Consider the following 23,713-nt stretch of genomic DNA (forward strand, 5'->3'; position numbering starts at 1 on the left):
TAGTTAACATATATTTATTGATGGAGAAGGCAATGGCACCCCACTCCAGTACTTTTGCCTGGAAAATCCCATGGACAGAGGAGCCTGGTAGGCTGCAGTCCATGGGGTCGCTAAGAGTCGGACACGACTGAGCGACTTCACTTTCATTTTCACTTTCCACTTTCATGCATTGGAGAAGGAAATGGCAACCCACTCCAGTGTTCTTGCCTGGAGAATCCCAGGGACGGGGGAGCCTGGTGGGCTGCCGTCTATGGGGTCGCACAGAGTCGGACACGACTGAAGTGACTTAGCAGCATAGGAAAAGAAAGGTATGATTTCTCCCTGATGAAGTTATAGTAATATACCACAAACAGCAATCAGGGTTTCAAACTTACAATATAACACAATCAAATACCTTTTATAAAATCCTGGTGTTATACAGTAAACTTACGACAGAGATGTTCAAACTTTTATGCAACTCAAAATTACCTGTTATTCCCTGAGAAAAACAAATGCCTGGACTTTTCCTCCTCAGTTTCTGGTTACATACATCTGGAGCATTCCTGGTTATCTATATTTTTAATAAGCCATACAAGTAATCATTGTCTACAGCAATGTTTGAAAGCTAATGGTCCAAAGTGAAAGCTTTCATCTTGCTTTTTTTCTTTTCTCTAACATTAGAAATACTAAAAGGCCAATGTATTATTTAAACATTAGGATATAAATTAATGGATTGATAAAAAGGATAACAGAAAATTCTGACTAAAAATTCCTGTAGTTGGGACTGTACTTAATATTGTGCTTATAGCACTCCATTGGCACTCTGTATTTTTGATGCGAATACAATATATCTTTACTTTTAGAAAATGTAACAGTGAAGTGTTCAGTAAAGAAATTACTAGCTCATATACTTAAGGAGTTATATGGTGGTTAATACAGGGCTTCAGGTATGGTGTGATCTGGTGGTTTACATTCTCTCTTAATTCTACATGTATACTAAGTCTCTTCAATCATGTCCGACTCTTTGGTCTGTCAGGCTCCTCTGTCCTTGGAATTCTTCAGGCAAGAATACCCTCCTCCAGGGGAACATTCTGACTCTCACACCTAACTCACTGACCCAAGGCTTGAACCTGCATCTCCTGTATCCCTTACATTGCAGGTGGATTCTTTCTGATTATCAATTCCACCAGCAATTACTACACCAGCGGTATATGTTATGTTCTTAAAGCACAACATAAAGAAAATCACATCTTTGTACCCCAAACTGCCTAAAACATGTTTATTTCACTCTATTTAAAGCAACGTGGAAGGCATGCCCATTGTAGAACTAATGTCTGAGCTAGAGGGATAGGACTGCTTCGGTCAATTTGTAGCAATGAGGGTGCACACGCAGGAGGAGACAGGGTCCATCACACCAAGAACCAATGCTCTTGCAAAACACAACAGTGGTGGGACAGACTCTGGGGAGACGACACCAGCGTGCTCTACTGGAGAACCTGGTACGAATAGAAATTGAAATGATTTCCCCGAGCAAGGATATAGTATTAATTCTAAAGATTGCCAAGATGTTTCCATTCTTTCTCTTGAATGATTTTTCTTCAAAATACAATTTGAAGGTTCATATAAGAATCAAGAAAAACACAATCTTGAACTTGGGAAATCATGAACTTAGGAAAAACAAATGATGCTCCAGTTCTTCTGCCTATTAGAAGCTATGGGCCATTTAATTTCACTGTGGGCATCACAGTGATATGGCAAGTGGTATGGCAAGCTGGTAGTAAATGCTATGACATTTACTTATAGGTTGCATACATGATCAACACTGTACTTGTCTTCATCCAGAGTGCAAGTAACTATGTTATTAATTCTATAAAAATGAACTTGAGGAGCATAGAAAATAGCTTAACTAATTATGGACCATAGGATGTGACACCGATTTCAAGGAAATAATGGTGCAATCCAAGCTGGAGGTGGTTTGATGACAGATTGTGTCGAGGTGAGTAAATGTAGCTTTAAAAGCAATGTGTTAGGGGCTGTCTGTGAATTTCACTTCACTGCCTTTGGCTTGTGCCAGTGAAGCAGCAATGGGAAGTCTCTAGAGTGAGTTAGGTGTGAGTAAACAGGGAAAGCCAGGGTTTAATTTCCTCAGGACCACCAGGCAGCGTTTCAGTGCTGTAGAGTAGAACTGTTCAGAGGATTGGATAGAATATTGTACCTAAATTCTACGTAAGAAAAAGAAAGAATCCATAATAAAGAAATTCCAGATTGTGCAAATCACTCTGATACTTTATGTAAGGTAGAAACTCCTCTAAGCAAGATGCTAAATAGCTTGGGCTTTGTAGTTGGCTCAACAATGACTTCTTATTTCTATGAAAGGGCCACAAATCATAGAACTTACCCTGAGCATCTCTGTAAGAGACAAGGTAATATTCATGTCGCAGCATATTATAAAATCAAATAGAGAAAAGTGATAGTGCTTTTAAAGTAATCTTATTATTGAGCTTCCCCAGTGGCTCAGTGGTAAACAAACCACCTTCAATGCAAGAGACACAGAAGACAGAGGTTCAATCCCTGGGTCAGGAATATCCCCTCGAGAAGGACATAGCAAGCCACTCCAGGATTCTTGACTGGAGAATCCCATGGACAGAGAAGACCGGTGGGCTATAGTTCATGGGTCACAAAGTGTCAAAAATGAGTGACCGAGCATGCACACACACGCATACGCACACACAATCTTATTATTACATCATCTTCTTGGTAGTTAATGTGTCATCTCTACTATCAAAAGTAGAATAGCATCCCTAATGGCCTGCAAGAGTGGGCTTGACAAGTGCTCCTATTTACTTCCATCCCTACCCCTCTGTTTCAATCAGGTTTTAAACAATTATTTTGAGTCTGGATGTGACACATAGGGATTGATACCTACTTCTACTCGGAAGATGAAAACTTGGACCTAGAGCAATCAGGCAGGTGCAGCAAATGAATGGATCATGTATGTGCACTGTGGTCACTGGGAGAAGGTAGGCCCCCTCTAAAGAGGTGGAGAGACTCCTAAGAGCCCTGTCCTCAGCTGCCATTTTGAACGTATGGGCCTCAAAGTGCTAGACCTTCCAGTTTTTCAAGAGAAGCTAGAAATCAGAGTTTAAATGTGAAATGTCCTCATTTAGGTAACTTGAAAACAGGTTATATAAGTCAAATAACAAAGGCGTGCAGGCCAGGTGTGGCTTATGGAGCCCCAGGTTCCTCCATGTCACCTTCGGGAGCCACAGGATAATGAAATAAGGTCCATCTTATCACTGCTTTGTTTTATTCTAAAATTCAACCTGCTTCTCTGGACCTACAATTTGTCAATCCTGAAAATGGTTGTGTCGTAATGTCATATGATATTGCTTATACGTGGAATCTCGAAAAAGGTTATAAATGAACATTTCTACAAAACAGAAATAGAATTACAGATGTAGAAAACAGACTTATGGCTACCAGGGGGGTAAGGGACAGTGTCAGTCACTCAGTCGTGTCCTGCTCTTTGCCATCCTACGGACTGTGGCCCACCAGGTGCCCCTTCCATGAAATTCTCCAGGGAAGAATACTGGAATGGGTTCCCATTCCTTTCTCCAGGGGATCTTCCCAACCCAGGAGTCAAACCTGGGTCTCCCACACTGCAGACAAGTTTTTTATTGTTTGAGCTACCGGGCTGGGATGGAGGGAGAGGAGGAGGGATAAATTAGGAGATCAGGATCGACATATACACACTACTGTATATAAAATAAATAAGTAGTAAGAACCTATGGTATAGCTCAGGGAACTCTACTCAATAAAGTAATGTAATGGCTTATCTGGAAAAAAGAATCTAAAAAGAGTTGATATATGTATATGTATAACAGATTCACTTTGCTGTATACCAGGAACCATCACAACATTGTAAATCAACTATATGCCTAGAAAAATTTTTTTAAAAATGATTGTGCCTTTCAATAACTTTCCAACTTGTGCCTCCAAATTGTTGAACTGTTGAATCTAAGAATAAGAGTCATAAACACAAACACTCTGGAAGCAAAGTATTTAAAGCTAACATCTCAAGTGGGCTGGGCATGGAAGGCTAAGGAGACCATGGTGCTGTGTAACTCCTGATAGAAAAGAGTAGTAAATGTCTCTTTCAACCCAGAACAGTTTGAAGTGAAAAAGAGTGTTATTAACAATTACATTAAGATAGCAGTTATAAAAGGGGACACACTTGAATATGTGGTCATCTTAAGAGATAAGGAATGCTGAGTCCACAAGAGCTTACATAGGATCTTTAAGACCATATGAGTCATAAATAGAAGTCAGAGATGAGAGTTTTATGTTATATCTCTAATTTTTAAACATTAGTTGATAATTTAAATTTTAATCTCAGCATGCATGCTCAGTCACTCAGTCATGTCCAACTCTTTGTGACCCCCATCCCCTGCATTGTAGCCCACCAGGCATCTTTGACCATAGAATTTTCCAGGCAAAAATACTAGAGTGGGTTGTCCTCTCCTGTTGCATTTTTTAATCTCTACTTAAAACAAAAAATCAAACCTATCACCCAACGGTATCTGTTAGTGAGATCTTGCACTCTGCCCTCTAGTGTGCAAACTTGATACAAGGCTTTGCTTTCATGCTGCTGCTGCTGCTGCTGCTAAGTCGCTTCAGTCGTGTTCAACTCTGTGCGACCCCATAGATGGCAGCCCACCAGGCTCCCCCATCCCTGGGATTCTCCAGGCAAGAACACTGGAGTGGGTTGCCATTGCCTTCTCCATGTTCTTTTTCCCAGTGTGTGTTTCTATCTGAATGTTCTCTTTGTCCCTTGTTTGTTTTAGATGCCCCAGTTGGTCCCTGTCATGAGAACATGACTTCTAGCCATCTATTTCATTAAACTTAGTCTTTGGAGACTGAAAATTCTCAACCATCTCTCAGTTCTCCTTTGGCCATCCACTTTCAGGGCTCCTGCTTAGGTGAAGTCTTATTCCTGCCCATTCTAGTGAGGTGTCCATAGCCTCGGCTTTGTAATCTTGGTCCTAATATCTCACTGTAAATGGCAAGTGGTTAGAAAAGAAGCTCTTTACAACTGGTATTTCTATTCTTTGGCAGAAAATTACCTTTGTCAAATTTGCTAACAATAAGACTATTGGCAAACATAAAATAATTACAGTCCTATATCAGTAAACACCCAACTGGTGAACAATTTCATAAATAAATATGGCCTTCATAAAGCTAGTACAATCTCAAAGCTGAGTATAAAATGTACCAGCAACGGTAAATATAAGATTAGTGAAATTTTCATAATTGCACTATTTTGTTCAGAAATTAAGGAATTTTCAAAGTGAAGCTCTCTAAATGTTATATTTAATACATGCATACTTTAAAAAATCTCTCGGCAAATGAATAAATGCATCAGTGAAAGCAATACATCTTCTAGAGTTAAATTTGTGCTTATATGATGTACGGTGATTTCACTTGCATGTACATATTTAATAGGTGTGTAATCTTCTAGTTTGAATGAGAGTCATCATATATGCAGGCGCCAAGAATTGGCAAAGAAAATAAACATTAAATTGAGTTTAAATGTTCTTCAAAATTGATTATAGCAAATTACCCAAACTAAAGCTATATTTAGAAGTAAACCTAGGAAATCTTGTTTTGGCAGATGATATAGGTCTTCCGACTAAAGACGTACAAATTCATCCCAAGGGCTTAGAAGAGTGCTTCTGAGCCAAGGAGCAGAGCTATACTGACTCCTTTTGATTCACTGGCACAGTCAAAGTTACACACCCCAAATTTTGCATTTTGATCCAAGATCCCAGTTTCTAATAAGTGATATTCCCTACAATTCTAAAGCTAGTCAACATATTTTTTACTCTATATTTGATCATAACTGGGCACAACGGAATCCTTCCTTTAGTCAATACAGGTTTCAGTATCTGAACTTCAAACAGTTTGAGTTTTTATACCTCTTTAATATACCCCTGTCCTATATATATTCATAGAATATATTAATATTTTCATCAGTCAAATTGTTTTGTTTTCTAGATCTGGTTAGGTCTTCCAATGGTCTTCTAAATAGTTAGTACTCTTTGTGTTTTATATACACTTAGAATGAATTTTATTCTTATATTTTGTGCCCATATTTCATTTCTAATATATATCTATAGCCTATAAACAGATTCTAGATTCTATGAATACAAAGGAGAATATAAACTGTAGCAGCCCTCAAGTAGCCATGAGCTGCAGGACAAAGCACATGGAATGAATATAAGTTAATAAAGTAACTACTACCACCATCCATCATTTTGGTTAGCAAAATTTACAGTATCTGAGATTTGCTAACTGATAACTATGTAGTATTACCCTGTTCAACAAATAGCCTAGATCATAGATATACATTATTCAGAGATGAGGAAACTGAGGATTAACAACTTCAAAAGTTAATTAGTAAAAGAAAGATTAGTAACTTGAATCCAGAAGCCTGATTCTAAGTCCTTGGCACACTGATACTATGGGATTTGGGCAAATGAACAATTAATTATACAAAAGAAAATAAGAAAGGTTCCATAGAAATAACTATTTTCCATTTATTTTATAAAATGTATTTGATACCTATTATGAATTAGGCAGTGTGCTAAATGCTAGGTGATCACAAACAAATAAAACCTAATGTTTCCCCTTTAAAAGTTCACAGTCTGGAAGGACAGACAGACTAAAAAAATAATTAACAGGGAGGTAAGGGCAGCAATAGGCATATGGAATGAGGGCAACAGGGAGTCAGGCACCTGCTTGGGCAGGTGAGGAATGGCTTCACAAGGAAAAGACAAGTCTTACTGAGACCTGAAGAATAAGGTGAAACTGCCAGATGGCCTGAGTGAAGTTCATTTGTGGCTCAGCATGTGGAAAGGCATGGAGACTTGAAATATCATTGTATGTATGAGGATGTTGAAGCTGGGGCTGTTGTGGAAGTGGGGAGAGTCTCTTGAGTTTAGTCAGGCTGAGGCAAGTTGAACACAGCCTTTGGGTAAGAAGTATAACAAGTTTACCCTTTAGAGTTTTTTTCTACTCAGGATTATAAAATGTGGAGCCACTGAGAAACTAAGCTGGAAGAGTAAAGCAACCAGATGTGTGATTTAAAATAGGGCAAGAGTGCAGAGAATAAGTAGGATTTTTCTAAGTACCAGATCAGGGGAGAAGGCACAACAGAATGACACCATATGGTGTGTTTAAGGAAAAATGAGTAATGCAAAGTGGGAAAGACAGAGACAGAGACCCAAAAGGTTGCTTAGGCTAGATTTTAAAGGGCCTTCAATCCCCTGCTTAGGAACTGTTTTGTTTTACAAGACATGGCCAGAAGGATAATGTGATCATATCTGGATTTTAAAAAGATAAATCAAGAAGAGTGATTGTCGGCAGACAGCCCAGGGAGTAGGTTTTGTGATAGTCCAGGTGTGAGGGAAAAGGAGCCAGAAATGAAGTAGCAAATAAAATGGAAAGAGGACAGTGAATTTAAAAGAATCCTACGTAGAAACAGCGTGACTTAGTAAGGAAAAGGATGCACCTGGTGAAAGATAGCACAGAGTTAGACTATTCCGAGGTTTGACTATGTGTTCTTGTTATGGCTTGTCTTGTATTATTATGTCTGTAAAGTGTAGATGATCTGTCTTCTCAGATTGCCTATATTAAAAAGGTTCTTGTTTAAATTCAGGATGGATCAAATTGCAGTGGGCAGTGTCTACAGATAGCTAATAGAGATGACAACAGAAGGTAGAATAGCAGTAGGCAAGAAGTCTAAGCTAAGAAGACGCCCAAGACTTCTGAGCCACAAGATTCTGGGCTGTGAGAAATATATAAATGAGGATTGGGGAACTATATTTCAGTCTTAGAGAGTACAGGGCCGTCACAAATATCTGTTCAACTTCTTAGTGAAAATATGAGCTCTGGATTAAAGAATCAAGATAAACAGAGGAGTGGAGAAAGAAGACAGGTAAGGTGCAAGGCTGTATCCTGATCACAAGAGAGAAGAAGAAGCTTAGCTATGGTTTAGTAACTCAGAGTAGAATTAGTAGCATTGTTGATTTGATAGTGAGCTGACCAACTTTTGCCTCCTTGCATCTCTTTCAGAAACAAACTGAGTCCTGGAGTCTGCAAAGATCTAAACCCATAGGTATAATTCATGTCTCTAGAGGACCAGCGATGCAGAATTGAGGTCAGGACACTGCATGATTGGAAGTTTTTTGAAGAAAATTAAAGGAAACAATTCACTGAGTTTCTGTTCTGTGCCAGGTACAGTGGCAACTGGTCTCCACACTGAGGCATAGATATTATTTTCATTTTAAACCAACGTTCTTAGTGGTAACCTATCTCAAATTGCAGAGCTGGGTATCTAGGGTCTGTTCAGTTTAACGCCAAAGCCAAAACAAATTCTTCCATCTAATGCTTGTTCCTTGGAGTAGTCCACCAGGCCATTCCAAATGCTTAGCACATGTGCACACGCATGCACTCACACACAAAAACACACAAAAAGTGCCTGGCAGCTGACATTATAAAGGCCTCCTAAATCAAAGAAGTGACTCTGTTTCTCAGTTGAAGAGAGATTGAAGAGATGTCCTCTCAGCAAAAGATAAAAACAGGAATGCATTGTTCTGTTAACTCCCCCAGCCCCTGGTTGCATTCACTCCCTGTCCACTCCCATGCTAGGACACCAACAATGTTCTAAAGAAAGCAGCCGGTACAAGACTTCTCTTTCATTGTTGACTGAAGTCCATCTAACTTCTGACCTGTTCATCCCCTCTGCTTGCAGGAATAGAAGCAATTGTAAAACAGACTTGGATTCATGTAGACCAAGCAAGGAGCCAAAGGGTCATTTGAGCACCTTCCAGTGATCATGGAAACTCCATGACTGACCTAATCAGTGAATCAACTAGAGTCCTTAGGTCAGGAGTACGAAGGCCCTCATCACTTCACTGTCAAAGCACCAGTCTCTGAAACATTTTTGAGACCTGCCTTCTGGAAATCTGGCTGAGATGGTGCAAGAAATGGCATAGCCAGAGTGGTATGAGGTGGGACAGTGGTTATTTGCTGAAGAAAGCACAAACTGGGATTAGTCTCTGCTGATTTTGCAATATATCTCACCCAAGGAGTGCCGTTTGCCTTAAGACAAAGTTGTGTTTGTAGTTGGGAGTATTCATTCATTTCTTACTAAACCATAACAACAAAAAAATTAAAAGTGGTCAAACTCAAATGCTAAGATTTGCACTCAATTTCCTAGCAGCCAGGCCTTGTACATTACATTCAGGAAAAAGACTGCCCCCGTTTCCTTTTGTTTCTTCATTGCTTTAAACTTGGTAGACAATTAATAAAATTTTCTGATTAATTTATAAGGGCTCAGAGTATCATACTAAGAATCTATGTTTTTCTTGTACTCCTAATGTATTTTATTTTAGGCACTTGTGCTTTCTTGTCCCTGGGTTGTATGCAGCATGATTTATTAAACACCTTAATGCAGCCTTTTGATAAACTAGAAACTGTCTCATATAAAAGATGGGCTTTATTTTTTAAAGACACAGACTCATTTGTACTTGATTGTGAAGGAATCCTAAGTCATCAGGAGCCATGGTGCTGAGAGGCCAGGATGAGGTGGTTTATTATGTTCTTATTACAGATTCCCTGCATGGCTTCCTTGCAGGGTGAGGCTTTCTTTTCCACATCAAAAATGACTCAAAGTTTCTAGTGTACTATTTCACCCCAAAAAACACAGAAGGAGAAAAAGAATTTGTACGTTTTTGGAATAAATTTTAGAAACTACATGGTTAGGAATGATAACATGGAATTGATGCTTTTAATAACCCATAGTTTGAAATATGACAAATCCAACCATCTCACAGATTATATTTTCCGAATCTACAAAGGCCAAGACACTCTGCTAAATCCTGGAAAGATGGAGAGGTAAGAGGGGTGCATTCTAATTTTGAAGTGGACTCATGAGAATGAGACTACACACATGCTAAACACACAGGAAGTAAAAAAGAAAGCACATTGTTTCACACAATTTAACTAAAATATTAACCAAACACCAAATGGGAGTTAATATAAAACAAACAAACACCAACTGAAGATATTTTATCTATCAGTTCAGTTCAGTCGCTCAGTCATGTCTGACTCTTCGCAACCCCATGAACTGCAGCACGCCAGGCCTCCCTGTCCATCACCAACTCCCGGAGTTCACTCAGACTCATGTCCATCGAGTCGGTGATGCCATCCAGCCATCTCATCCTCTGTCGTCCCCTACTCCTCCTGCCCTCAATCTTTCCCAGCATCGGGGTCTTTTCCAATGAGTCAGCTATTCGCATGATGTGGCCAAAGTATTGAAATTTCAGCTTCAATATCAGTCCTTCCAATGAACACCCAGGACTGACTTCCTTTAGGATGGACTGGTTGGATCTCCTTGCAGTCCAAGGGACTCTCAAGAGTCTTCTCCAACACTACAGTTCAAAAACAATTCTGTGCTCAGCTTTATAGTCCGACTCTCACATTCATACTATATTTCAGTATTAATCTCAAATCCCTTGGATGTCTTAAATCTTTAATACTTTTTATTTAATTTCACATTTATATCTTAATTGGAAGTAACAAAATAAAAGAGAAAAATCAAAACAAAACAAAAAAAACCCCAGGAAGATGTCTAAGATTTCCAAGTAACAATAAGCAGGGCTATCAGAGTAATCTCAGTGAGGACTCAGTTCAGTTCACTTCAGTTCAGTTCCTCAGTCGTGTCTGACTCTTTGCGACCCCATGAATTGCAGCATGTCAGGCCTCCCTGTCCATCACCAACTCCTGGAGTTCACTCAAACTCATGTCCATCGAGTCAGTGATGCCATCCAGCCATCTCATCCTCTGTCTTCCCCTTCTCCTCCTGCCCCCAATCTCTCCCGCATCAGGGTCTTTTCAAATGAGTCATCTCTTTGCATGAAGTCGCCAAAGTATTGGAATTTCAGCTTTAGCATCAGTCCTTCCCATGAACACCCAGGGCTGATCTCCTTCAGAATGGACTGGTTGGATCTCCTTGCAGTCCAAGGGACTCTCAAGAGTCTTCTCCAACACCACAGTTCAAAAGCATCCATTCTTCCACACTCAGCTTTCTTCACAGTCCAACTCTGACATCAGGATGTCAGAGGACCACAGGAAAAATCATAGCCTTGACTAGATGGACCTTTGGTGGCAAAGTAATGTCTCTGCTTTTGAATATGTTGTCAAGGTTGGTCATAATTATCCTTCCAAGGAGTAAGCGTCTTTTAATTTCATGGCTGCAGTCACCATCTGCAGTGTGTTTGGAGCCCCAAAACAGAAAGTCTGACACTGTTTCCCCATCTATTTCCCATGAAGTGAAGGAACCAGATGCCATGATCTTAGTTTTCTGAATATTGAGCTTTAAGCCAACTTTTTCACTCTCTTCTTTCACTTTCATCAAGAGGCTTTTTAGTTCCTCTTCACTTTCTGCCATAAGGGTGGTGTCATCTGCATGTCTGAGGTTATTGATATTTCTCCCGGCAATCTTGATTCCAGCTAGAACATAATTTAGCCTTAGAGAGAACCAGACCTTCAACAAATGTCTGTTTAATTACTTACTCAACATGTTAACCCTGGAGTAGATTAATCAAGGCAAAGATAAATACAGAGAAAAAGGATAGGTAAGGTACAAAGCAGATATGCATGCCTGGTATCTGTCTGAGCTGAAGTCAAAACTGTGTGGTTTATCTAGTTGTAACATTTTTAAAAGGAACAACAAGATCCCACTCTATAGTCCAGGAAACTATATTCAATAATTCAATATCCTATGATAAACCATAATGGAAAAGAATGTTGGCAAAGGAACACTAAAGAAGAATGTGTATGTGTGTGTGTGTGTATATATGTATAAAGTGATTCAGTTATACATATAATGATATATATGCATGGGTACAACTGAAGCACTTTTCTGTTCAGCAGAAATTAACAGTATTACAAATAAAAATATAAAAAGAAAAATATTAAAAAATACTTCAACTAAAAAATATTTTTAAATATACTTTCTTTTTTTTCTAGAATATGGACTTCATGGTTGTGTGAATAATATTAGTTTGTCTCAAATAAAACTCATTTGCTACATGGTACTTGTTATAGGAATAAAGGCTGTGAAGGCAAAAGAGCTTTGTAATAAAATATGAATGTTTTGAAGTCCAGCAGGTTTGGAACTAAATTCTGGCCCTATTACTTCTTAGATCTCTGAACTTAGACGGTCATTTGACTTTTCTGAATGTATGTACTGTCATCTGTAAAATGAGAAAAATTATCTGTTCTCAAGATTTATGAGTTAATGTGTTAAACAGGACAGTGCTGGAGGATAATAGGAGCTCAATAAAATGATAAAGAGAATTAGAAGACACATGGGAACCCCATGGGTCATTGGAAGAGTGGATTGTTAAAGTGACCTGGGATAATGACTGATGACATCAGAATTAATTTCAGTTTCTGCAGAATGTTCACTGATTGTATGTTGAGAACTCTGCTTTTGTGGGGGAAAAGCAAACTGTTTAAAAGTATCCTGGAAAAAGCATCATAGCTAATATTGTCAGTTTTACCCAAGCTATTTTAGTATCAATTTAGTATCATTCTTTTAGTCTTTTTGGTTGTTTATTCCCCCAGGTATTGATCTCAACTCCATATCTGGCTTTACTGAGAATCCTTCCCTTAGCAACTCCTGGATCCAACATGGGATGCTATGCTTCTTTACTGCTTTCTGGTTTGCAACAACCCTGGGATTAGCACCACTCAATTTTAGACCACAACCTAAAAGATGTTGCTTTTAGAACAGATGTTGCTGAGGTCTTTAGCTGTACTTGATGATCTGAAGAGGCAGTTTCTTTGTCTGTGTGGTTAATTTTAAACACAAAAGTCATTCTCATCAACACTCACATTTTCAGTTTTGCTTGGAAAAGAAAACCAAAATATCTGAGCCCTGAATTCCTAAGAACAACAATTGGCTGGAATTAAGTAGGGGTGGAGAAGATACCATAGACCAGCAGCCAATCCTCCAATCCCTTTCTTGAAATAACTATGCTGGTTCAGATATACACAACTGCCCATAATCTTTGTGATGTCTGGAAAAATGACTCGCTCAATTTCTGAATCTTCCTTTTGACCAGACTCATTTTTCTTGAAGGATTTAAGACCAAATATGAGGTAATGCGAAGAGTTGACTCATTGGAAAAGACTCTGATGCTGGGGTTGGGGGTGGTGTTGGGGGGCAGGAGGAGAAGGGGACGACAGAGGATGAGATGGCTGGATGGCATTACTGACTCGATGGACTTGAGTTTGAGTAAACTCCAGAAGTTGGTGATGGACAGGGAGGCCTGGTGTGCTGTGATTCATGGGGACACAAAAAGTCGGGCACAACTGAGTGACTGAGCTAACTAACTAACTATGAGGTAATGGAATGTTAGGAGAGCTTTCCTAGGGGTTTCTGAAAAGATTTAGGTTCCCCCTAAATCTTCTGAGAAAGTTTCCAAATTGTCCCTCTCCTTTCCTCTGGTTACTATTAGTCATAATTACGAGGATTTGAACCGCTGCAGCCATCTTGCTACCATCTTGAATATAAAGCCCTATGACCAAAGGAGGACAGAGCCAGGAGAAATTCAGGGAGACAGAGAGTCATTCAAAACCCCACTTGACCTCTGCACTGACTTACTGCATGCAAGCCAATAATTCCTTTGCTTCCTCCATTTTAAATGAGGTGGTCGTTGCCTGTCTTTTAATGAACAAAATTGATGGTGTGTACCCCACATAAGCATCACCATATTTTCAAAGCAACAGCTTTTCATGCATATGTCCTGACCTACTTTCTTCCTATTAGTTACTTACGGGGTTCTGGTCAGCATTTAAGTTAGTGTCTTGCATTATAGACACGCCCTGAAACAAATCCAAACCAGGAAAATATCAAGGCTCATAGAGTTTCAGGAATCAAGGTGAAATATGGTAATGGATGACGTCTCCTCCTTTTTAAAAAGGAGTAATGGAAGGAAACTCTCCCAGGAAATGCCTCCTATTTTTCCATTCATGAATAATGTTTCTGTCCAGGGCAGAGTATAAAAGAGTCTATCAGGGTGAGGGCTCTGAATTCAAAGAGCTTAGGAATAGATCCTTTTATACTAAATATATTGCATTTACATATTTTCATACTTGTGTGGGGCATTATATTTTTATGTTGCAAGAACACGTATTTATGAGCTTCCTCTGCTATGCATCAAAATATGTATATTCAATAATTTTATTTCAGAATGGATACCCTTGACAGCTCCTTTATCTATTTCCCAAGGAGCTGCATTCCAATTCAGGGAAAAGTCTCCAGTTAGATTTTTAAATCTAAAATCTCAACTAAAAAAAAAAAGAGACAGAGAGAGAGAGAAACATGGGAATTCTATGATAGTTTAGTGGTTAAGACAGTGCTTTCACTGTCGGAGGCCCAGGTTCGATCCCTGGTCGGGGAAACAAGAACCCACAAACTGTGCAGCTTGTCCAAATGTAAAAGAAACAAGGAGAGAAAAACATAAAAACTGTATATACATGGGATTTTGAATCAGCTAATTAGAAAGAATGCTATTCTATCCAAAAGGCTGGAAATAAACCATTATTCACCACTAACCCACTGAACTTTGTTGCTGAAATCATTCAATACCTTAGCTAAGGGATTTGTGTAAACTTTCACTTAATAAAACATCTTCAGTCATTAAATTAATGTACATACCTTAAGCAGAATATAAATTTGACATTTTTGGACACTTCTGATTTTATTCTCAAGGTTTTAACTAAAAATAAATGTGGGATGAGTGGGACAGAAAGAGCTCGTCTGTATGTTCCTACCATTTACTTGCACCTGAGGTACATTCATTTTAGCAAATTCAGTCCAAAGTTAGAGTCAGAAATACAGGAATTATAATATGATCTCTATTTCTGCTAGAACTGTATGATACATGCAGCTCTTCTGGCTCCTCAGAGACTTAGTTTCTTTCCTAAGTGTAGAGATAATATCCACTCTTTCTTAGCCACAGGCTAAAATGATATAATATATGGAGTTGTATTATAAAAATTAAGAGAATTAGAAGAAAAATTAAGAGAATTAGAAGAATAAAAAGCAATTATTAATGTCATCATTTTCTCCAAAGCACCTGATGATTTTTTATTGAGGTATAATTTACACAGAGTGACTTAAAAATATAGCTCAATTAGTTTTAACAAAGTTATGCATTCAGTAATCTACATACCAGTCAAGATATACAGCTTTTTCATCACCCTAGTAATATTCCTCATGTCTCTCCCAGGGAACCCCCTCCAGTCACTCAATGATTTCTTGGATATGACACCAAAAGCATAGGCAACAAAAACAAGAATAGACAAGAGGGACCACATCAAATGAAGTGGGTTGTCATTTCCTTCTCCAGAGGATCTTCCTGATCCAGGGATCAAACCCACATCTCCTGCATTTTAATATTTAGCCTAGATTAATTATTATTTTCTAAGAATCTGTACTTCATCCTGAAGATGACCTCCTCTGCCAAAGGGGAGCACATCTTGCCAAAGGACATAAGTATAAGTTTCATCAAGTGACAACCTTCCTTCCTCTAAGTGAATTTCACATAGAAGAAAATGATGTGAAAGGGCCTAGAAGTAATGCCCAGTACTCCAAATATGAGCAGAAGACAGAGTTGATTAAAATATATATCTTCAGAGCAAGAGTGTGAATATGTGTGCATGTGTGTGTGTCTGTGCATAATTTCTCATTTACTTATTCCTAATGGTCCTGAAATTAATGTATCAATGAAAATTAAAGTATGAAAACCAATTTGATGCTCTCACATGAAAACCATTATTAAATTTCAGTCTATAAAAATACAATACTGCAAGTTATCCATAATATAAAAGGTATCATCATTTTTATTCCTACTTTCATTGAAAAAGAAATATTCAATCAGATTTTCTCTTGATCACTTTATTCAACAACCTTTGAAATCGTCTCTGGCATGAACAGATAATAATTCTGAATTAAAATCTCTTTCTCAGACTCATTTTCTATGTCTGGGGTTTGACTGTGCAACTTGGAAGCAGAGTATATTATTTTTTGTTTGTTTGTTTTTTCCCAATCAGCACTTTTATATTAATTTCCAAATAAATTAAAAAATGTAAAATGTTAGGTGTTAGCTATATACTTTTATTTACTCTATGAGATGAAGCGTTATCATTCTATGCATTAAAATTCTTGCAGGCAGCACAATTTCACATGCATTACTTGTGACTAACTTGGTCTTGGTGTTTAAGGTTATAATATTACCATTAGTAAAAATGAGGAGGACCAATATACAATATGCAATACAAGACAGGGGTCTCTCATGAAGTCAGTGCAGACTTTGTTACAGGTATTGTTAATGCAGCTGAAGTCATGTGTCAATAAATGTTGAAACTAGGCTGGGAGAACAAACTAGGAGATAATGACAATGAACTCATGATACCATTGCTTAAACACAAGAGTGAAGAAAAAGGACAAAGGTCCAAGTACATAATAAACCAAGAAAACTTCCTATGATAAGATTATCTACAGATCAGAATCCCCCATGGTTACTGGCAGAATGTGAAATAAAGTTCTTGATCTTGTGAAGTTAGAAGCCAGTCAGTCAATAACAAAACTAGAAATTTAGAAATTTGTCAAGTGACTATATACAGGATAAACAGCTATCAACTTTTCTCATGAATGCATGGACAGGTATTAAGGAAAAAAGCAAGAGAAGGATCGTGCATCTTTCATTAAATTAATAATAAATAACTTTAATTTTTACTCAACTGACTTTCATACATAAGGCCTTCTTACGCTTAATGTGATTCTACTAGAAAACACATTCACATTACTAAATGCTTAGTAGTTTACTCTTCCAGCTTAATATAATGAGACATTGTACATTTCTTTGGCAGAGTAGCAGACAGTTATAAAAGTACTACTAAAACTAAATGTTGCTGCTGCTAAGTCACTCCAGTCGTGTCCGACTCTGTGCGACCCCATAGATGGCAGCCCACAAGGCTCCCCCATCCCTGGGATTCTCCAGGCAAGAACACTGGAGTGGGTTGCCATTTCCTTCTCCAATGCATGAAAGTGAAAAGTGAAAGTGAAGTCGTTCAGTCATGTCTGACTCTTAGCAACTCCATGGACTGCAGCCCACCAGGCTCCCCTGTCCATGGGATTCTCCAGGCAAGAGTACTGGAGTGGGGTGCCATCACCTTCTCTGAAACTAAATGTTACTAAATCCAAAACTAAATGTCATGGATTTGTGAGATATATGCCACTAAGTTTTGCTATACATCCAGTTTGCAAAGAAATATACTTTGGAAACATGGAAGATAATTAGGCAATGGATAATTCAAATTAGAATTTCTAAACTTGTTTTGTTTCTAAATTAAGGCCAATAATAGCCTGTTTTGCTTCTCTATTTTTACAAGACTTTACATTTTCAAGACTTGGCCAATAGACATTAACCCTTGTGGTTCAATCCCATAAAGTATCTGAACCAGTCTTCACTGAAACAAGGGATATTATCAGAAGGATTCTTAAATCAAATTGCATTCCTCAGACTCATGACTTGTCACATATTTAAGTTACTTTCAAGCAAATCACATCCCAAAGTTAAAGGTTTCAACAGCAGGCCTCAGCATTTATTTCCTGAAATCTCTCAAGGCTGTGTCCCACTTTTACAAAACTGGTTCCGGAAACATGCAAGCCTGGAAACAAACATGGGCTCTGAATCTGTTCCCTCCCCTAATGGAGGATGTCACCTTGCCGTTACAACTTGTTTAAAGAGTGGTGCAATTCAGCAAGCCCAGACTGGCTCTTGATTTTGTTAATTTTCGGGAATTTTGTGAACTTTTGCTCAATAAAACCATGATTTAAAATTAAATGTTATAAACTTGCAGTGAAATTGATTATGTGGGGAAAAAGAATAGTAAATACTGCAAACTAAACACTTCTGGATTGCCTTGGGAGGTTACCATCACAAAATACCAGAAGTTTCCCATGAGTCCCAGAGGCTAGAAATCTCAAGTCAAGCTGTCCCATGCTCACGCTAAAGGCTCAAGGGAGACTCCTTTCTTGGTTTTCCTAGCTCCTGGGGATTGCTGGTAAACTTTTGTATTCCTTAGTTTGTGGCAACATAACTAATCTCTGTCTCCCTTTTCACATGACCTTCTTTTCTGTTGCTCCTTTTAAGAACACCATCATTGGATTTAGGGCCCACCCTAATTCAATATGATTTCATCTTAAATTGATTATGTCTCCAAAGACCATATTTCCAAATAAAGTTACATTCACAGGTACCAGAGATTTTAAAATTTCATCATAACTTTCCTTGGGGACCCAATTCAACCAACAACTTCCGAATTACTTAACTACATTTTACTTTATGTTATATTCTTGGGTTTATAGTAGAAATATTTACACTACAGCAAACACTACAAAACCTGGCAAAAACTACAAATCAAGATTTGATTTACCATTTTATTGACTACAAATATTTTCTCTACAAGGCCAGAAGTAAATATTTTAGGCTTTGTGTGCTGCTTTGTCACTGGCGTTCAGTCACTAAGTGGTGTCCAAGTACTTGCGACTCCATGGACTGTAGAACACCAGGCTTTATAGGCTCCCCTGTCCTTCACTGTCTCCCGGAATTTGCTCAGATTCATGTTGCTTGAGTTGGTGCTGCTATATATTCTCTGTAGCAACTACTTAACTCTGCTTTTATACAGTAAAAGCAGACATAGGCAATATACAAACAGGCTTAGCAGTGTTCCAGTCAAACTTTATTTACAAAAACAGGGAGTAGACCAGATGTACCCTATGGGTGATAGTGGGCTGACCTCTGGTCTAGACTTAAGAAAGTAACATATAAAATATTAACAGGGTAGACAAATTAAAAAATGTGTCACATCTTTATCAGTTATTTCATTAATATCACAAAAATTGATGAAATATGTTTAGTTTTTAGAAATTATTACTATTCACTTCAGCAAAGAAATTAATTGCCCAAGTCACTGATAAATGTAAGTGAAGTTCCAACACATGTATTTTGTATTTTTGTACTTTTTGTTAGAATAAAAATCAATATTCATGTCAGAACTACCATGTTAATCAATCTGTTGCAGCCATGAGTTAGTGACGGATATCAGAGTTTGGCAAAAATTAAAGGATAAAATGAAAGGAGATGCTTCAAGAATAAATTGATCATGTGGAATTTACAATAAAGAATATTGCATGTTTCAATATTTTTTTGTAAATTGTGTCTTATACATTATAAATTTTATGACTATGCATATATACACACACTTTGTTTTTCTCGAGAGTTGCTTGTTACACTTTTTTGCCAGTATACCACTACACAAACTCCTGAGTGTTGTAATATTCCTGCAAATGGTAGTACATATATTGGGAATGTAAGCTCTGATAGGATGGTGATATAAGTCCAAAACAAAAAAGAGTGGAGAAACAAAAATTTTTACCACTTCCTAAGACTGATCAAAACTTCAACCTTCAAAAATACATTCATGAGCATTAACATACATGATTAAGAAATCAGAACCCAAGAGAAAGCCTCACAAATGAGTAAATATTTAGTGCTTTGACATTTAAATTTTGACTTTCATTAGATTGTAATCTCCACAATTTTTTTTTTTTTTTGTAAAATAGCACCTACCAAAGACAAGTGACATCAAGTTGCAATGACCACCTGGATTATACCTAAACTTTTGACATCTTTGCTACACTATGGCTTGGGCCACATTTTTATGGCCAGCTAGCCCTTGAACCTATGTCCTATTGCTTATGTGCTTTCCATTGGGTATTGATTCGTTTCTTTAGCCTTTCTAAAGGATAAATTCCTTTCATTCCTTCTTCTTTAAATATAGATTGCTAACGTACCTCTTAGTTCAGTTCCTCTGCTGCTAAGTTGCTTCAGTCGTGTCTGACTCTGTGCGACCCCATAGACGGAAGCACACCAAGCTTCCCCGTCCCTGGGATTCTCCAGGCAAGAACACTGGAGTGGGTTGCCATTTCCTTCTCCAATGCATCAAAGTGAAAAGTGAAAATGAAGTCGCTCAGTCGTGTCCGACTCAGCGACCCCATGGACTGCAGCCACCCCATGGATTGCAGCCTACCAGGCTCCTCTGTCCATGGGATTTTCCAGGCAAAAGTACTGGAGTGGGGTGCCATTGCCTTCTCCGTTCCTCTACACTAGAAATATTATGAGAACTAAAGGAAGTAAAACACAGAATCAATCCTAAAGAAAATGAACCCTGAATATTCTTTGGTAGGACTGATGCTGAATATGAAGCTGCAATACTTTGGCTACCTGATGCAAAAAGCTGACTCACTGGAAAAAACCCTGATGCTGGGAAAGATTGAAGGCAGGAGGAGAAGGGGGCAACAGAGGATAAGATGGTTGGATGGCACCACTGATTCAGTGGATGTGAGTTTGTGCAAACTCCAGGAGATAGGGAAGGACAGGGAAGCCTGGAGTGCTGCAAGTCCATGGAGTCACAGATTCAGACACGACTTAGCAATGGAAGAACAACAACAAAACATAGAAAGTGTTCTTCAGAGAGTAAGCGCCAAACAAATGTATGCTATAACCATCCCTCCCACTAATTTTGCTATTACTAACATAATTATTAATTTTCCCAGTAAGCATCGGTTTTCTGAGAATCCAGGAAGCCTATGTTAGGCTTCATGACTGGATATAAATGATATCTGGAAAATAAAATATAAATAATGCTATTTCTTTTCATTTTTCTCATAAAAGTAACAGAACTAGTCCTGGTGGTATCATGCCATAAAATATGTCATGTCAGAAAATGCTCTGGTCTCAAATAGCTGCATCCATGCATGCAGGCACCTACTCTGGCTGATGTCAGTAGATGGAAATGCATGTTGAATTCTATCTAACCTCCATCACTGCATGTAAAATCAAGCCATCAACTAAGGAGTGGTTATGGCATGATCATTTTTACACTGTGTGGCATGTTCCTGTTGTACTGTCAACAAACATAAACTTTAATCTCCACAAAGAGAGTTTCTGTAAACCATATGTCACACTAATGCTTTTATTTTGCATGCCACTTTTCCCCAGAGAAATTCCTTTTACTGTGATTTCTTTACCACAATTGTAATTCATTTCTGACTGACATGCTGACAAAACTATTCCATTTCTTTATATGATTGTACAGTCATTGATTATTTCAACATATTTTTGCTCTCTCTTTTTCCTTTAAAAATGAATACTGTTCCTATTATCTGCACAGATGGCTTTGAATATACATTCAAGTTCAGGGATCAGTGCATAATCCTCTTTATTAGATTTGCCATGCTTAATTTGAAATTTCATATCTTGACTTTGGATAGCAGATTGAAATCATTTCCTCATCACCAAAAATGTCCTTTAGAATTTAAAATCTATCAGAATCAAAATATCATGGTTTTAAAGACTGATGTGGCCTGTTTACACATAATAAATAAGAAAAATATTGAGAAATCAATGGAATCTTAAATTCAATTTTATGTCAAATTAGACTAATCCCAAAATGGGAAATAGGGATTGATAGTTTTGCTAGATGGTTGGATAACAAGCTAGTGATGCCACTACCTTTCTCCAAATACTTCTTTTTAACTCCTAAAGACATTTCACTTGTTCCTCAAGACCATATTATTGTTCTCTATTCATCTTGACTCCTCATTAATTTATGAGCATCATTCTCGATACCACTTGCCTCCTGCAGATATTCTGATTCTAACTCGCTTACTTTCCCTTCTGCTCAAGTGAGATGTTTAAGAGCAGGGAGACCTATAGAGACATTCAGAATAGCTTTCTGTTTAGAACAATGGATCTTTCTCTTTTTCATCACCCTTGAAGATAAGAACTCTGCTCACCTAAGTCTCTTTACAGTTTTCAGAAACAATGTAATTTTTTACTAAACATGTATTTTGTTGACAAAAAAAAATAATGAAATTGCACGAAAATTTTTATTTATACTCTCCTTTCTTATTTCAATCACAATAAGTAATGTTCTTGAAGAAATCAACTTGGTTCCTATTTTACTAAGATCATTCTTCCTCACCCCTACATATTTCCTGGAATCAGTTCCTTTGCTGAAGTGCCACCTATTATGATCATAAACGTCAGTACATTTCATCCATAGATGATTATTTTTTTAATTGAAAAAATGAGAACTTTCAAGACATCAATTCACTGATGCAGTTCAGTGTTACAGAAAAAGATGAAAGTAAAATAAATTTAAACAGCCTTTGTTTTACACACAGATTTAAGTCAGGTTTAATAAAACAAAGTTAATTTTACTGTAAGCCTCACAAATTAAATTTTTAAAAATTGTCTGAATTTGACTTTTTGTACTCTGTTTTAAAATTGATAATTTGTCATCTACTGAGAAACTGATATCAACTAATGAGAAAAGTGATATGTTCTCTATTACATTTGTCATTTTACAGCCCTGAAAGATGGACATATTTCCATGAATTCAAAAATTAATGGTTTATTGATTTCAACTATCCAGAGGTGTTTTTGATTGCCAGGTATTCACAATGTGGTGGTAGATATATATTGCTCGTTTTATCTGCATTTGGAATCTTAATTCAAAACTACAAAGTGTCACATGAAAAAGCTGCAAACTACAGCAGACAACTGTGCTGAAGACTGTTCTATGGCTAAAGAATTAAAGTATTATTGTACTAAGCTACACTTTCTAACATGATGCTTAGTTACGTCTAGGTTTAAAACTGTCTTCTATGTTTCATTTTCCTTGAAGTCCAAAAAAGAAGAAAGATACAAACATCTTAGATTTAGTAGTCATACATGTTACTCTCTTTCTCTTTATTGTGTGTTAGTCATCCAGTAGTGCCCGACTCCTTAAGGCCCCATGAAGTGTAGCCCACCAGGCTTCTCTGTCCATGGGATTTCCCAGGCAAGAATACTGGAGTAGGTTGCCATTTCCTTCTCCAGGGGATCTTCCTGATCCAGAGATCGAACATTGCAGATGTCCTGCATTGCAGGCAGATTCTTTAGGGTAATTTTTAAGCACCTGATTTAGGAAGAAATAAAAAGTACCATCTGAGCCACCAGGGAAGTCATCCTCTTCATCGCTCATTCATTAATAAAATGTGAGATCAAGATCTAAATTTACGTTGAAAAAATTTCTGGTGATTCAAGAAATTTTAATGTCCTTTTTTCTCATAACCCTTTATGTTTTTTAATAGTCATCGAATTGTTAGTTTATTTTGTTATTGTTACTAGCATTTTTCTTTATCTTTCAATGCTGATTTCCCTTGAACAAACAAAAACATTTAGCTAAATTGATAAAACTACTGCAAAACAGGTATCTTACCTTATTTTGGCCTGATGCCAACAATGTTGCAAATTATTTTCAAAATCAAGACACAGGTAATCCTCTCAATCATATTCTACAAAAGCATCATATTTTTTGCACCTTTAATGTCTTATAACTCTACCATAACTAATGGAGCTTCTATTCTCGGAAATTGAATGGGGAAGGCATTCCTGTAGAGTGTACCATTTCCAGACAATGTTCTCTTAATTTTTTAATGCAACTATTATCATGATTTATAATTGCACTGAAGGTTCTCTGTAAT

The 23,713-nt window shown here is 37.6% G+C and overlaps 1 long non-coding RNA gene across 2 annotated transcripts in view; it reads right to left on the reverse strand.

Annotated features, from left to right (window-relative positions):
* Positions 1-1,262: 1,262 nt before the first annotated feature.
* The window catches only part of LOC123335008, a 604,601-nt gene continuing 582,150 nt past the window's right edge, over positions 1,263-23,713 (reverse strand). For both annotated transcript variants that reach the window (XR_006553221.2, XR_006641376.1), the window contains one exon: positions 1,263-1,475. This is a non-coding gene — a long non-coding RNA (uncharacterized LOC123335008). The remainder of the gene's footprint in view (positions 1,476-23,713) is intronic.

Source organism: Bubalus bubalis, chromosome 9, assembly GCF_019923935.1.
Source record: "Bubalus bubalis isolate 160015118507 breed Murrah chromosome 9, NDDB_SH_1, whole genome shotgun sequence".
Classification (NCBI taxonomy): Eukaryota; Metazoa; Chordata; class Mammalia; order Artiodactyla; family Bovidae; genus Bubalus; species Bubalus bubalis.